Source organism: Arachis stenosperma, chromosome 10 (genome assembly GCF_014773155.1).
Source record: "Arachis stenosperma cultivar V10309 chromosome 10, arast.V10309.gnm1.PFL2, whole genome shotgun sequence".
In the NCBI taxonomy this organism is placed as follows: Eukaryota; Viridiplantae; Streptophyta; class Magnoliopsida; order Fabales; family Fabaceae; genus Arachis; species Arachis stenosperma.
The window spans coordinates 101,031,191-101,048,487 of NC_080386.1; positions in this window are offsets into that span (position 1 = coordinate 101,031,191).

Consider the following 17,297-nt stretch of genomic DNA (forward strand, 5'->3'; position numbering starts at 1 on the left):
GCCCTTTTTCTTTTTATTTTGTTTTCTGGTCTTTCAATCTTTGTATACTTCATTATTTATCTTAGAATTTCTGCAAATTCTATCATCGATTCATCACTATTTTCTAGAGATTCTATTAATTTTTATAACTCTTCAACTTCTCCTTTCAATTTGTCATAGATTATTTTTAGAGCTTTAAATGCTCTTTGATTTATTTCAGAAAACTGTAAATAATTCAACCGATTTTCTCTTTCAAAGAGCTCTTGTTTCTTGTCTTGATAGGTTACATATATTTTTTCTTTATTTATTGTCATAACTTAGTGTTTAGGGTTTCATTTAATTTTTCGACCTTTTTTGTTAATTCTTTTATTTCAGAATTTTCTTCTTTGATCTTTAACTTAGATAAACTTAACGGGCTATTAATTTTGGATTCTCTTATTTGAAAATTTGATGAAACTAATTTTCCTGATGGTTCTTTTAGTAAAAGAACTGGGTTTTCAATAGCTTTATATTTTGGTATTTTTGTCTTTACAATTTTCTGAAATAATTCATTGACATAGATTCTTTCTCTATTTTTAAATATTATACTATGATGGCTATTTGTTAAAGCATAATTTATTGCATATGTAATTGAAAATGGTTCATCGTCTTGTTCCATTAAATTCTTTCTGTGAAATTTATAAGCCAAACTTATAGATCTTCCAAATTTTCAGTTGATAAAGGTATAGCATATCCAAGATGGGCATTGAATTTAACATTTACGTTTGCCAAGTTTCCATGAACAATTCCAATTATTTGATCTATTGGGTCATCAGTAATTCTTTTGTCACAGATTGCTAAGCTTATTGGTGAATTAATTCCTTTCATATATGTAGATTTGATTAAGACTTGTATAGTACTAATATGAATCCATCCAATTTTAGATCTTTTTTGTTGATCCTTAATTTTCTCAATCTGTTTACTCAATTCTTCATCATTTATCAAAGCTATTTCAAGTTCTCCATTGGCAGATTTTATCTTTATAGGGGCTTTAAGTTGAATTTTTCCATAGTATATTATATTTTTTCTATTAAAAACTTCTTTTAAAAGATTTTGTTTATTAAAATTTTCATTTGATTTGAGATTTAATTCTGTTTTTAGAACAGCCTGTTTTTCATTATCTAGTAAGGCAGATAATCTATAATAATCAGATTCTTCCGTTAATTCTAAACTTTCTAAATAATTCATAACTATGAGATTAGGATAAAGGCGTACCTCTCTGGAGAAAAACTTCCTTTATTTAGAATATTTACGTAAGATGTTTTTATCTCCAGAGGGGAGATTGTAGATACTAACTCCAGAGGGGAGTTTAGAATTGGTTTTTCCTAAGCGAATTCTTCTTCAGACTATAGAATCGCCTTGGCAACTTCCTCCTTGCTCTCCTAGCATATGAGTACTCTTAGCCTCCTGCTTTCTATTGTCTGATGCCTTCTACAATTGCCTCAGCAACCTATTTATAATGGTTGGGTCTGATGGACAATTCCCATCCTTACCCTTCTTATGACGTCATTGCTTACGTCATTGTTTATTATCTTGCACCAGCTACATTGTTGGTGCTCTATGACCTAAGCGCTTACGTCACTATGCAATAATGTTGAGAGATGCTTCAGATGTGCTGTCCTCCTCTTTCATTATGTGACCTTCAGATGCGTTGTCTTCTTCCTTTATCATGTGGGTTGATTCCGTTTCATTATCGCTTTCTTCAGATAACTCTGAGACACATAGCTAGCACTTGTGGTCTTTTCTGTCTTTTATCAAATAGCAGAGATTCCTCTTTATCCCTTCGGGGAGCTTTTCTAAGAGTCCAGATAAGTTGTAGAATGCTGATTCAAATTCCACTAAGAGTCTCATCTCTCTTTCTTCAATTTCATTCCTTTTACTGGACACAAGCAAAGTATTTCTGCTTTTATAATTGATTCTTGTGTGAGATTCCCTTGTTATCTTTTGAGTTCTTTCGAAGACCCTTGCTAGTGTGCTGGCTAGTCTTCCTTCATGACTGTAGATTGTTAAATCTTGAACTTGATCAATTGGTTGAAAATTTTCTGGGAAGACGGACATGAAGATTACTTGATGTGCTGGAACCAAGCATTCTTCTTCTTCATTAAAAATAGGTTGACTATTCGTAAATTTTAGGGATATATCCCTTGGATTTACATTGTCAATCATATTTTTAAATCTCTTTACTGCATCAATGAATCTTGCAGGAAACTCACTAATAATTTTCAAATCATTAAAAATTAAAATTGTATCAATTAATCCATACTGGAAAAACTGATAGGTGTCAGATGGGGAAGCATCTGGAAATATAACCAGCTTTGTTAGTTGTTCTTTGGCAATAGGATAATATCCCAAGATTGCCCTTTTTTCTTCAGTCCAATTCAGGACTATGTTAAAGGTTTCTCTGAGATTTGATCTACAGACCCTTTTCTTTTTCATGATTTCAGCCCTTGTAGGAATGTTTCTTATTATTCATGTTCTCTGGGTTTGAATTGGAGCTTTATCTGCTCTTTTTAGGGTTTGCACTGGATGAAGAGCTTCATATTCCCTGAAAGATTTCTTTGCTTCTTCCAGTGTTAAAAATCCTCCTTTATGAATTATCCTTGATTGATGTGTAAATGGTGCTGCTTTTTCCCAGGCATCATATACTCCTTTCATGGGGCCATTATAAATTACATAATATTTTTTATCTTGGGTGGATTTTTTGATAATTTCAGCAATTATTTTATTTTCTGGAATTTTTTCTTCATCTGATTTGTCCACCACGCTTAGCTGGCTGAACTCTGATGGTTTTGGTTGTTGTGTTGATTTCATTGCTTCGATGGCCTTCTTGAGGGATTGGATCTGTGTCCTTATTTGCTAACAATGCTTGCATTTTTCGAGTTCTTGTTCGTATTTCTGGATTTCTTGATCTAATGCGTTGTAGACGAACTCCATTCCCTTGTTAATGTATCTGCAATAACATTTTTGTCACCTTAATATATTCAATTTTTATTGGATATTGTAACAAAAATAATTGCCATCTTACCAATCGTCCATGATTATAATCAACTTTTAAATTATATCGTATGAAACCTGTTAGGTAACTTGAATCTGTCCTTAATGTAAAATCTCTGGGTAGTAAATCAATTTTCCATTTCTTAAGAGATTTAATTGCTGTTAGAGTTTCCTTTTCATGAGTGGTATATCTCTGTTCTGTTGGAGTAAAAGTCCCTGAAATATACCTGCAAAGTAATTCCTTTAGGGAATATTTAGAATCTAGTGATTCTTTTTCTTGTTCCAAACTTTTTATAGCTTTCTTAGCTTTTAGACATCCTGACCAGGTTATGTCTGAAGCATCTGTTTCTACTATTAAGTAGTCATTTTCTTCTGGAATATAAAGTTCTGGAATTTTTTCACAAAGTTCTTTAATTCTTTGAATTTGCATACTATCTTTTTCATCCCATTTCCATTCTTTTTTAGTACTTATTTTTGGAAATAAGCTTTTAGTGTATTCTGTTATATTCTTTAAAAATCCTTGATCGGAAATATAATTTATACACCCTAAAAATCTTTGTAATTGTTTTCTATCTTCTATTTTATTAGGAAATAAATTTACCTTTTCTAGAACATTTGGTTGAAGTTTTAGCTTACCTTGAGTAGATAGAATTAATCCAAGAAACTCTATTTCTTGTTTTGCTATTCTTGCTTTCTTTTTGCTAAGAACTAATCCTTTCTGTTTACATCTTTCTAAAACTATTAATAATTTTTGAAGATGGTCTTCTTTATCCTGTTTTGTAAAAATTAATATATCATCAATGTATACTAAAGCAAATTCATTTAATTCTTTTAGATTTTCTTCCATAAATCTTTGATAAATACCTGGGGCTTGCTTTAATCCGAATGGTAATACATTCCATTCATAAAGCAACACACTTGTTGATTCTTTTATTGGGCAAGTAAAAGCAGTTAATTTCTTTGTTTCTTCGTCTAAACGAAGTTGCCAATATCCTGATTTTGCATCAAGAGATGAAAACCAAGTTGCTCCCTTGATTTTTTCTAAAATAGAATCTTTTCTTGGAAGTTTATGAGCATCACCAATAGTTGCTTCATTCATTTTCTTATAGTTTATTACCATTCTTCGTTTTCCCCTTTTAATTTCATTATTGTTTTCTACTTTAAAAGCTGGAGCCGCATGAGGACTTTTACTTAATCTTATAATTCCTTTTTCTAAAAGATCTTTACATTCTAATGAGAACTCTTCTCTATCTCTTGCGGAATAAGGAATTTTATTTGGAACATTTATCTCTTTTGTGGGATCTTTTAATTTAATGCTTACTAATTCGTTATTTGTATTTTTAATATCTAAAGGATTTTCAGCACAAATTTCATCCAAAAGTTCTTCTATCTTTATTTCAAGATTATTTTTTGGAATATTTATCTGAAAGTATAAATTTAAATAACATGTTTCTAATATAGAAAATATTTTAAATTTTAAGATCTTATCTATAGTAGTAGTTGGTATTTTTATACGTTTTGATTTTTGATTTATTGAAGAATCGTGTGGGGCTTTTAAAACTATATATGTTAATTCTTGAATGAATGGATGATATAGTTTTAAAAAGTTATTTCCTATGATAAAATCCATTCCAGAATCTAACATATATATAGATGGAACAATGAACCTATAATTTTGAATAAAAATTTCAACCATCTCTGCTTTTTGGTCAATTTTATGTATTGATTTGTCAGCTATTCTAACTCTTAATGGTTTCTTTAATTTTTTCCAATCAAGTTTTATATTAGAACTAGCAAAGCATTGTGTTGCCCCAGAATCTATGAAAGTATTTATAAACTTTTCTGTTATTTTTATAGTAATAAATGTAGCATTATTACTCAGTCTCTGAGTCTGTTTCCGAGACATATTCAAAAATATAGTCTAAGTTATCATCAGATTCTTCTAATGGTTCCATGAAACAAGACTTAGCAATTTCTATTTGTTTAGTAAGATCCTTTTTATCCTTCTTTTTCGGGCATTCATTTGCGTAGTGTCCTTCTTCTTGGCAATACCAACATTTACAATTTTCTTTTTTATTCAGGCAATAGTTATTTCTTTGTCTTTTGTTTTTATTGTTATTTTCTTTTCTAAAATATCTCTTTTTTCTCCAGTTTGGATAGTATTTTCTTTTTCTAAATTGATATTTTCTTTTTCTTTAAAAATTTTTATTAAGACCATATTTTTGAGGTATCTCTTCATTATCCTAACAGCAAATTCTGATTATATTTGCAAATCTTTTTTTGAGTTGCTTCTTGCATACAACGTTCTTTTATTTCCTCTCTTATTGCAGAGGTTGCTCCACCAAAATTATTTTCAATTGTTCCTCTATTTATTTCTCTTATAAATCTTCCCATTATAAATTCATTAGCAGGATATGGAAGTTTTGTTATGTACATACTAAGATAATGATTTTTATCTTCTTCTTTTAATTTGTAATAATGTATTCTATATTCACATATATAAGATTCCACATTACATAAATCATATATCTGAATATTAGCTAAATAGTTTTTTGCTTCTTGATATTCTTTATTATAGACTTCTTGTCTATGATCTATAATATTTTTTTCCAAAAAATTCTTTATATAGAATCATCATTATATATAATATCTTATCATAAGCTGTTGTTTTTGTTTCTAATTCTTCTATTATTTGGTTTTCTATTGATGTCATATAATCTCTTATAGTTCCTTTAGTATGAAACCCTATGTAATTCCAAATGTCTCTTCCAGATAATTCACTAAGTTTTAGATTAGTAAAGGCTTCTAATAAGAAGGAATTTAACCAGTTTTCGAAAATTTCTTTTTTGTTCTTTTTGCCGTCTAAATCGAGCATTCTTTCTCCTTCCATTTCCTGGATTTTAGGAACGTATTTTGATGGTATTTTTGTATATTTTGAATCTTTATTTATAAACCCTTTTTTAAAAGCATAATTATCAAAACTTGTTTCCCATTTAAATTGGATTGATTATCCTTAGATGTTCCAGCTTCATTTTTTACTTGTATTGGAATTGCTGGTTCTTCGTCACTTGAATAATCTAGAATGTGTTCTTCATTTTCTATATTTTCAGAATTAACTAACTCTTCTTCTATTTGAAAACCATGTTCCATAATATTATTTTCTTGAGCCATTTTTAATTGTTTAAAAAGCATTGTAACTTCTTCTAAATTTTCTTCAATATTCATAATTTTAATGGTGGTTTTACTTTTAGATCTGTTATGTTGATTATATTTTGAAGTTTTTCTTCTTTAGGATTCTCTTTTTCCTTATCCCTTTGAAATTTTATACATACTAATATTTCTTCGAGCATATCTACTATAGAATTTAATTGTGGGTTGAAGGTATGATAAAGATGTGGAGAATCATTTCCATGGTAACATTTTTTAGAAATTCCGTGTGAAAAATAAGTTTTTTCAGGTTTTTGAAGTCCTTCAATAAAACTTATAGTAAAATAAATATTTTGGAAAAAATCATTTTGTATTGATTTTAAGAATTCGGTGTCATTACAATTAACATTAGTTAAAATCATTAATTTTTGATCTATTAATTTTGATAACTTAATTATTTCTTCTCTTAAATCTTCTAATTTACTTTTTTCCATTAGGTGACGCTTTTCTTTGTGAAGAGTTACGGTTTTGAGTGAAAAGTGTAGCTTTAGGATGTGTGGTTTAGATCATTAAATCTGTAAATCTGTACAGATTTAGATTTGTACCATATAATTTTCTTAAAAATAAATAACGATACAGAGAATATAATTCACATGTCAGTCTATTTACTTATCTTCAATTTTATCGAATCAGTAATTATTCAATAGAAAATTATATGGTACAGATCTAAATCTGTACAGATTTACAGATTTAATGATCTAAACCACACATCCTAAAGCTACACTTTTCACTCAAAACCGTAACTCTTCACAAAGAAAAGCGTCACCTAATGGAAAAAAGTAAATTAGAAGATTTAAGAGAAGAAATAATTAAGTTATCAAAATTAATAGATCAAAAATTAATGATTTTAACTAATGTTAATTGTAATGACACCGAATTCTTAAAATCAATACAAAATGATTTTTCTCAAAATCTTTATTTTACTATAAGTTTTATTGAAGGACTTCAAAAACCTGAAAAAAACTTATTTTTCACACGGAATTTCTAAAAAATGTTACCATGGAAATGATTCTCCACATCTTTATCATACCTTCAACCCACAATTAAATTCTATAGTAGATATGCTCGAAGAAATATTAGTATGTATAAAATTTCAAAGGGATAAGGAAAAAGAGAATCCTAAAGAAGAAAAACTTCAAAATATAATCAACATAACAGATCTAAAAGTAAAACCACCATTAAAATTATGAATATTGAAGAAAAATTAGAAGAAGTTACAATGCTTTTTAAACAATTAAAAATGGCTCAAGAAAATAATATTATGGAACATGGTTTTCAAATAGAAGAAGAGTTAGTTAATTCTGAAAATATAGAAAATGAAGAACACATTCTAGATTATTCAAGTGACGAAGAACCAGCAATTCCAATACAAGTAAAAAATGAAGCTGGAACATCTAAGGATAATCAATCCAATTTAAATGGGAAACAGGTTTTGATAATTATGCTTTTAAAAAAGGGTTTATAAATAAAGATTCAAAATATACAAAAATACCATCAAAATACGTTCCTAAAATCCAGGAAATGGAAGGAGAAAGAATGCTCGATTTAGACGGCAAAAAGAACAAAAAAGAAATTTTCGAAAACTGGTTAAATTCCTTCTTATTAGAAGCCTTTACTAATCCAAAACTTAGTGAATTATCTGGAAGAGACATTTGGAATTACATAGGGTTTCATACTAAAGGAACTATAAGAGATTATATGACATCAATAGAAAACCAAATAATAGAAGAATTAGAAACAAAAACAACAGCTTATGATAAGATATTATATATAATGATGATTCTATATAAAGAATTTTTTGGAAAAAAATATTATAGATCATAGACAAGAAGTCTATAATAAAGAATATCAAGAAGCAAAAAACCATTTAGCTAATATTCAGATATATGATTTATGTAATGTGGAATCTTATATATGTGAATATAGAATACATTATTACAAATTAAAAGAAGAAGATAAAAATCATTATCTTAGTATGTACATAACAAAACTTCCATATCCTGCTAATGAATTTATAATGGGAAGATTTATAAGAGAAATAAATAGAGGAACAATTGAAAATAATTTTGGTGGAGCAACCTCTGCAATAAGAGAGGAAATAAAAGAACGTTGTATGCAAGAAGCAACTCAAAAAAGATTTGCAAATATAATCAGAATTTGCTGTTAGGATAATGAAGAGATACCTCAAAAATATGGTCTTAATAAAAATTTTCAAAGAAAAAGAAAATATCAATTTAGAAAAAGAAAATACTATCCAAACTGGAGAAAAAAGAGATATTTTAGAAAAGAAAATAACAATAAAAACAAAAGACAAAGAAATAACTATTGCCTGAATAAAAAAGAAAATTGTAAATGTTGGTATTGCCAAGAAGAAGGACACTACGCAAATGAATGCCCGAAAAAGAAGGATAAAAAGGGTCTTACTAAACAAATAGAAATTGCTAAGTCTTGTTTCATGGAACCATTAGAAGAATCTGATGATAACTTAGACTATATTTTTTAATATGTCTCGGAAACAGACTCAGAGACTGAGTAATAATGCTACATTTATTACTATAAAAATAACAGAAAAGTTTATAAATGCTTTCATAGATTCTGGGGCAACACAATGCTTTGCTAGTTCAAATATAAAACTTGATTGGAAAAAATTAAAGAAACCATTAAGAGTTAGAATAGCTGACAAATCAATACATAAAATTGACCAAAAAGCAGAGATGGTTGAAATTTTTATTCAAAATTATAGGTTCATTGTTCCATCTATATATATGTTAGATTCTGGAATGGATTTTATCATAGGAAATAACTTTTTAAAACTATATCATCCATTCATTCAAGAATTAACATATATAGTTTTAAAAGCCCCACACGATTCTTCAATAAATCAAAAATCAAAACGTATAAAAATACCAACTACTACTATAGATAAGATCTTAAAATTTAAAATATTTTCTATATTAGAAACATGTTATTTAAATTTATACTTTCAGATAAATATTCCAAAAAATAATCTTGAAATAAAGATAGAAGAACTTTTGGATGAAATTTGTGCTGAAAATCCTTTAGATATTAAAATACAAATAACGAATTAGTAAGCATTAAATTAAAGATCCCACAAAAGAGATAAATGTTCCAAATAAAATTCCTTATTCCGCAAGAGATAGAGAAGAGTTCTCATTAGAATGTAAAGATCTTTTAGAAAAAGGAATTATAAGATTAAGTAAAAGTCCTCATGCGGCTCCAGCTTTTAAAGTAGAAAACAATAATGAAATTAAAAGGGGAAAATGAAGAATGGTAATAAACTATAAGAAAATGAATGAAGCAACTATTGGTGATGCTCATAAACTTCCAAGAAAAGATTCTATTTTAGAAAAAATCAAGGGAGCAACTTGGTTTTCATCTCTTGATGCAAAATCAGGATATTGGCAACTTCGTTTAGACGAAGAAACAAAGAAATTAACTGCTTTTACTTGCCCAACAAAAGAATCAACAAGTGTGTTGCTTTATGAATGGAATGTATTACCATTCGGATTAAAGCAAGCCCCAGGTATTTATCAAAGATTTATGGAAGAAAATCTAAAAGAATTAAATGAATTTGCTTTAGTATACATTGATGATATATTTTTACAAAACAGGATAAGAAGACCATCTTCAAAATTATTAATAGTTTTAGAAAGATGTAAACAGAAAGGATTAGTTCTTAGCAAAAAGAAAGCAAGAATAGCAAAACAAGAAATAGAGTTTCTTGGATTAATTCTATCTACTCAAGGTAAGCTAAAACTTCAACCAAATGTTCTAGAAAAGGTAAATTTATTTCCTAATAAAATAGAAGATAGAAAATAATTACAAAGATTTTTAGGGTGTATAAATTATATTTCCGATCAAGGATTTTTAAAGAATATAACAGAATACACTAAAAGCTTATTTCCAAAAATAAGTACTAAAAAAGAATGGAAATGGGATGAAAAAGAAAGTATGCAAATTCAAAGAATTAAAGAACTTTGTGAAAAACTTCCAGAACTTTATATTCCAGAAGAAAATGACTACTTAATAGTAGAAACAGATGCTTCAGACATAACCTGGTCAGGATGTCTAAAAGCTAAGAAAGCTATAAAAAGTTTGGAACAAGAAAAAGAATCACTAGATTCTAAATATTCCCTAAAGGAATTACTTTGCAGGTATATTTCAGGGACTTTTACTCCAACAGAACAGAGATATACCACTCATGAAAAGGAAACTCTAGCAGCAATTAAATCTCTTAAGAAATGGAAAATTGATTTACTACCCAGAGATTTTACATTAAGGACAGATTCAAGTTACCTAACAGGTTTCATACGATATAATTTAAAAGTTGATTATAATCATGGACGATTGGTAAGATGGCAATTATTTTGTTACAATATCCAATAAAAATTGAATATATTAAGGGTGACAAAAATGTTATTGCAGATACATTAACAAGAGAATGGAGTTCGTCTACAACGCATTAGATCAAGAAATCCAGAAATACGAACAAGAACTCGAAAAATGCAAGCATTGTCAGCAAATAAGGACACAGATCCAATCCCTCAAGAAGGCCATCGAAGCAATGAAATCAACACAACAACCAAAACCATCAGAGTTCAGCCAGCTAAGCATGGTGGACAAATCAGGTGAAGAAAAAATTCCAGAAAATAAAACAATTGCTGAAATTATCAAAAAATCCACCCAAGATAAAAAATATTATGTAATTTATAATGGCCCCATGAAAGGAGTATATGATGCCTGGAAAAAAGCAGCACCATTTACACATCAATCAAGGATAATTCATAAAGAAGGGTTTTTAACACTAGAAGAAGCAAAGGAATCTTTCAGGGAATATGAAGCTCTTCATCCAGAGCAAACCCTAAAAAGAGCAGATAAAGCTCCAATTCAAACCCAGAGAACAGGAATAATAAGAAACATTCCTACAAGGGCTGAAATCAAGGAAAAAAAAAAGGTCTGTAGATCAAATCTCAGAGAAACCCTTAACATAGTCCTGAATTGGACTGAAGAAAAAAGGGCAATCTTGGGATATTATCCTATTGCCAAAGAACAGCTAACAAAGCTGGTTATATTTCCAGATGCTTCCCCATCTGACACCTATCAGTTTTTTCAGTATGGATTAATTGATACAATTTTAATTTTTAATGATTTGAAAATTATTAGTGAGTTTCCTGCAGGATTCATTGATGCAGTAAAGAGATTTAAAAATATGATTGACAACGTAAATCCAAGGGATATATCCCTAAAATTTACGAATAGTCAACCTATTTTTAATGAAGAAGAAGAATGCTTGGTTCTAGCACATCAAGTAATCTTCATGTCCGTCTTCCCAGGAAATTTTTAACCAATTGATCAAGTTCAAGATTTAACAATCTACAGTCATGAAGGAAGACTAGCCAGCACACTAGCAAGGGTCTTCGAAAGAACTCAAAAGATAACAAGGGAATCTCACACAAGAATCAATTATAAAAGCAGAAATACTTTGCTTGTGTCCAGTAAAAGGAATGAAATTGAAGAAAGAGAGATGAGACTCTTAGTGGAATTTGAATCAGCATTCTACAACTTATCTGGACTCTTAGAAAAGCTCCCCGAAGGGATAAAGAGGAATCTCTGCTATTTGATAAAAGACAGAAAAGACCACAAGTGCTAGCTATGTGTCTCAGAGTTATCTGAAGAAAGCGATAATGAAACGGAATCAACCCACATGATAAAGGAAGAAGACAACGCATCTGAAGGTCACATAATGAAAGAGGAGGACAGCACATCTGAAGCATCTCTCAACATTATTGCATAGTGACGTAAGCGCTTAGGTCATAGAGCACCAACAATGTAGCTGGTGCAAGATAATAAACAATGACGTAAGCAATGACGTCATAAGAAGGGTAAGGATGGGAATTGTCCATCAGACCCAACCATTATAAATAGGTTGCTTAGGCAATTGTAGAAGGCATCAGACAATAGAAAGCAGGAGGCTAAGAGTACTCATATGCTAGGAGAGCAAGGAGGAAGTTGCCAAGGCGATTCTATAGTCTGAAGAAGAATTCCCTTAGGAAAAACCAATTCTAAACTCCCCTCTGGAGTTAGTATCTACAATCTCCCCTCTGGAGATAAAAACATCTTATGTAAATATTCTAAATAAAGGAAGTTTTTCTCCAGAGAGGTACGCCTTTATCCTAATCTCATAGTTATGAATTATTTAGAAAGTTTAGAATTAACGGAAGAATCTGATTATTATAGATTATCTGCCTTACTAGATAATGAAAAACAGGCTGTTCTAAAAATAGAATTAAATCTCAAATCAAATGAAAATTTTAATAAACAAAATCTTTTAAAAGGAGTTTTTAATAGAAAAAATATAATATACTATGGAAAAATTCAACTTGAAGCCCCTATAAAGATAAAATCCGCCAATGGAGAACTTGAAATAGCTTTGATAAATGATGAAGAATTGAGTAAACAGATTGAGAAAATTAAGGATCAACAAAAAAGATCTAAAATTGGATGGATTCATATTAGTACTATACAAGTCTTAATCAAATCTACATATATGAAAGGAATTAATTCACCAATAAGCTTAGCAATCTGTGACAAAAGAATTACTGATGACCCAATAGATCAAATAATTGGAATTGTTCATGGAAACTTGGCAAACGTAAATGTTAAATTCAATGCCCATCTTGGATATGCTATACATTTATCAACTGAAAATCTTGGAAGATCTATAAGTTTGGCTTATAAATTTCACAGAAAGAATCTAATGGAACAAGACGATGAACCATTTTCAATTACATATGCAATAAATTATGCTTTAACAAATAGCCATCATAGTATAATATTTAAAAATAGAGAAAGAATCTATGTCGATGAATTATTTCAGAAAATTGTAAAGACAGAAATACCAAAATATAAAGCTATTGAAAACCCAGTTCTTTTACTAAAAGAACCATCAGGAAAATTAGTTTCATCAAATTTTCAAATAAGAGAATCCAAAATTAATAGCCCGTTAAGTTTATCTAAGTTAAAGATCAAAGAAGAAAATTCTGAAATAAAAGAATTAACAAAAAATGTCGAAAAATTAAATGAAACCCTAAACACTAAGTTATGACAATAAATAAAGAAAAAATATATGTAACCTATCAAGACAAGAAACAAGAGCTCTTTGAAAGAGAAAATCGGTTGAATTATTTACAGTTTTCTGAAATAAATCAAAGAGCATTTAAAGCTCTAAAAATAATCTATGACAAATTGAAAGGAGAAGTTGAAGAGTTAGAAAAATTAATAGAATCTCTAGAAAATAGTGATGAATCGATGATAGAATTTGCAGAAATTCTAAGATAAATAATGAAGTATACAAAGATTGAAAGACCAGAAAACAAAATAAAAAGAAAAAGGGCGAAAAAAATTAAAAAGTAAAATAAAGGGGTATAAAAGGGAATTAAATAATCTTCAGTTCGAAATTAATGACCTTATAATAAAAAGGATAGAAATAAGAATAAATATAAACAAGTTGGAACTAAACTTAAAAAATTTATAAATGCCTGGAAAACCATTAAAGCTGTTGAAAGAAAAAATGGATAATGAAGTTGAAAAATTAAAAAGATATTTAGAAACAACAGAAAGTGTAGAAATAAAAGAGGTTTTTGAATATTTGAAAAATTATATTAAACAAAAAGACAAACAGATAAAAGATTTTATAATCCATGTAAAAAAGAATATTATAAATTAAAACAAGATTGAAAAACTATAAAAATGAAATCAGAATTAGTAATAGTAGAAATTGTCAATACTTTTTATGAAATTGTAAACTATAAAGTACCACCAACTAAATCTATACAAATTATAAACTTATTCGAAGCAAAATATGAAGAGTTAATAGAAATTTTGAAAATAGAAATTTTGAAAAAAAAATTACATTTAAAAATTGGTATCAGAGCCAAGTTAACGATTAAGGGTAACACTTTCTCTTTAAGCAACACTTTTAGTGACACACTTTTAAATCAATAAAAGACAAAAATCTGTAAATCTGTACAAAAGTACATCTGTACAGTAAATGGACCTTTATTCAATATATATAAATTAGTGATTGTATCGAAGCAAACACTTTTAAATATACATAACTATTTTGTTAACTTTATAATAAGCAAACGTGGAAATCTTTTGTTAGAAGTGCCTATATTTTAACTTCTGGAATAGTTTTTATTTAAGAAAAAAATTAATTAGTACTGTTTATGAAAAAATGAAAATTAATTAAGTTACCTCATCCAAAATATGTTGAAACTGTAAAAGGTCATTTAGAGTTAGGGAATGAATAAGATTGCCCAAGTGGGAGATAGAATAACATAATTTCGTTATAAGTAGCATTTAAATAATTTGAATTGGGATAGGAACTCTTTCAAAATAGTTTGGATATTCAAGGCATAAGATTCCATGGTCTCCTAATATTTGGATTATTAAATAATTTTTATTTAATTTTATTTATAATTTAATTTTTTATATATTATTTAATTATAAAATTTATCTTTTATTTTATAAATTATTATTTTATTATTCATTTATCATGTTTATTATTAATAAAAAACATTAAGAAAATAGATCTTCCATTAAATATGACCTTCATGAATATTTTGGCAATACGAATTAACGAATTTTTTATTCTTGATCTGTTACATGTCTAATCGCCACAAAAACCGTGTTTCTTGGTCAATCGATTGGACGTACAACACAATCGATTGAATGTCATTGCCACAATATGAATTTTGTCAAAATTCAATCGATTGGAGGATTGGAATTGTTACACAATCGATTTGAAGGTTGTAGTAAACTTAGAGAAGGGGGGTTGAATCTATGCCTTTCTTTTATTATTGAAATAATCATTTAAAACAAACTTTCAATTCTGATTCTGTTTGAACTCAGCAGCGGAAATTTATGAGACAATTTATTTTTGTCTCATGAATATCAGAAAATTGAACAGAGCAGAGAAGAGAGAAGCTGACACCATCATGTATCCTGGTTCAGTTGCCTTGTGCAATGCAACCTACATCCAGTCTCCACCACAACAGTGGTGGAATTTCCACTATAGTTAAAGTATTACATACACCAATTCCACATGATTGACACAATCCTTTCACACTCAAGTTCTAACTTAACTTGACTTGGTTATGCTAATACCTAACTATTTCACTCTTAGTACTAACCCAACTAAGAAAGGGATACCTCACTGGTACAAGATACAAGACACTTAATCAACATAAAAAAATCTAAAATAACTCTAGACTTTTCATAAATGTGTATCTCTCTGCCTTTTTCTTCTCTTAGACTCTTTTAATGACTCTCTCATTCAGCCTTTTACCTCAAAAAATTACAGAAAGATAAACATTGAAAAGTAAATTACAATCTGTAAAACATGAAGGAGATTGACTTTTCAACAGCCTCTTTGCTATGTAATAAACCAGATTTGTATGTCTTTGATTCAGTTCTTCATTTTTTGCGGAATGCTTATTTGAAAGAAAGCATTGTCCAATTAGAAAAACTTCTTCAGGGAACTCTTCTCAGAACACAACTCACCAAACTCTGGTTGTCTCTCCTTAGCTTCTGAATGAACACCAAACTTCTTTTATCTCCTTGCATGTTGCTGTATTCTTCTTCCTAGGTCAACTTTTTGAGATTTGTGCTTCACCAACCCATTATCTCCCTTTTTCCCATTAATCATGAGAATAGAAACTTTGCTCTAACCTTCTCTTGTTGACCGAAAGTCATAGGAAAGCAGAAAACAGATATCCTCAATGATAAATCTAAATCTTGGCCATTGAGAAGCTACTTGGTCCCCAAGATTCATTTGTGACCATAGATTCACAGCAGATTAGAGCAGAAAACAACTTTTTCTTGTATACCATTTTCGAAGTGGCACAGAGTTGGGAAGAAGAGGAGAAAGCAATATGCATGCAATAGGAAATGGGTTACCTTTAACCTTTGCCTAAGCTTGATTTGGTTTGATTTTGCTGATTTGACCTCAAACTTTCTTACCTAACCTTCTCTTTCGTTCTTCTTCTGTGAACAACTTAGAGACTAAGCTTTCTCTCTTTCTTTCTCTGAGTTCTGATTGAGACAGTAAAGATGTACGTTGCTTTGGTTAAAGCACATGAAAAGAGTTTGAACTGAGAGAGATAACTGGGTTTGGATCAGGTTCTCATTCAAGCAACCCGATTGATATCCTTGGTCCATTTGACTTCATTTCTTTGGGCTGTTGTTGTTTTTGTAGCCTATCATCCTTGTTTATATTTTTCATTCAATTTGGGCTGCTGTTTTGTATATCTATTTTGGCCTACAATATTTAATCATAAATATTTAATATTAGTTAGATAATTTGTTCAAAAATAATGTTTGTCATCATTAATTAATTTAGTTAATTTCTTAACTCAACACAATTGAATTGCACTATGGAATGTGAGTTTTTTCTTATTTAATCCATTGGTAGAGTTAATAAGGATATTTTCTTATTCAATCGCCAAGAAAATACCATTGTTGCTTTGCGAAATTCAAACGATTGGTAACACTATTGATAGATTGGGTAACCATATTTCCGTGCGAAATTCAATCGATTATGTTGTAATAAGTCTAATCGATTGAATTACTAAAAACACGATTTTTCTCGCGTTTACAGATGTAACGGATCGAAATAAAAAAACATCATTGATTTGCATTGTCAAAATATTTATAAAAGTTATGATTCGTTGTTACTTTTATGTCTAATCATTAATAAATATGATAGATGAATAATAAAATAATAATTTATAAAATAAAAAATAAATTTTATAATTAAATAATATATAAAAATTAATTTATAATTAAAATTAAATAAAAATTATTTAATAATTATTAAAAAATTTTAAAAAATATATTTTATTATAAAATCATTTAATAGTTCAAACATCCTCGAATTCTTTACCGACATTCAAAACAACATTTGGATAATTTAACTTTTGTATCGGTACCCTTATTTTATATATAGAGAGAGAGAGTTATAGGCCTGGTGATGAATTGACTCAAAAATTTTGCCT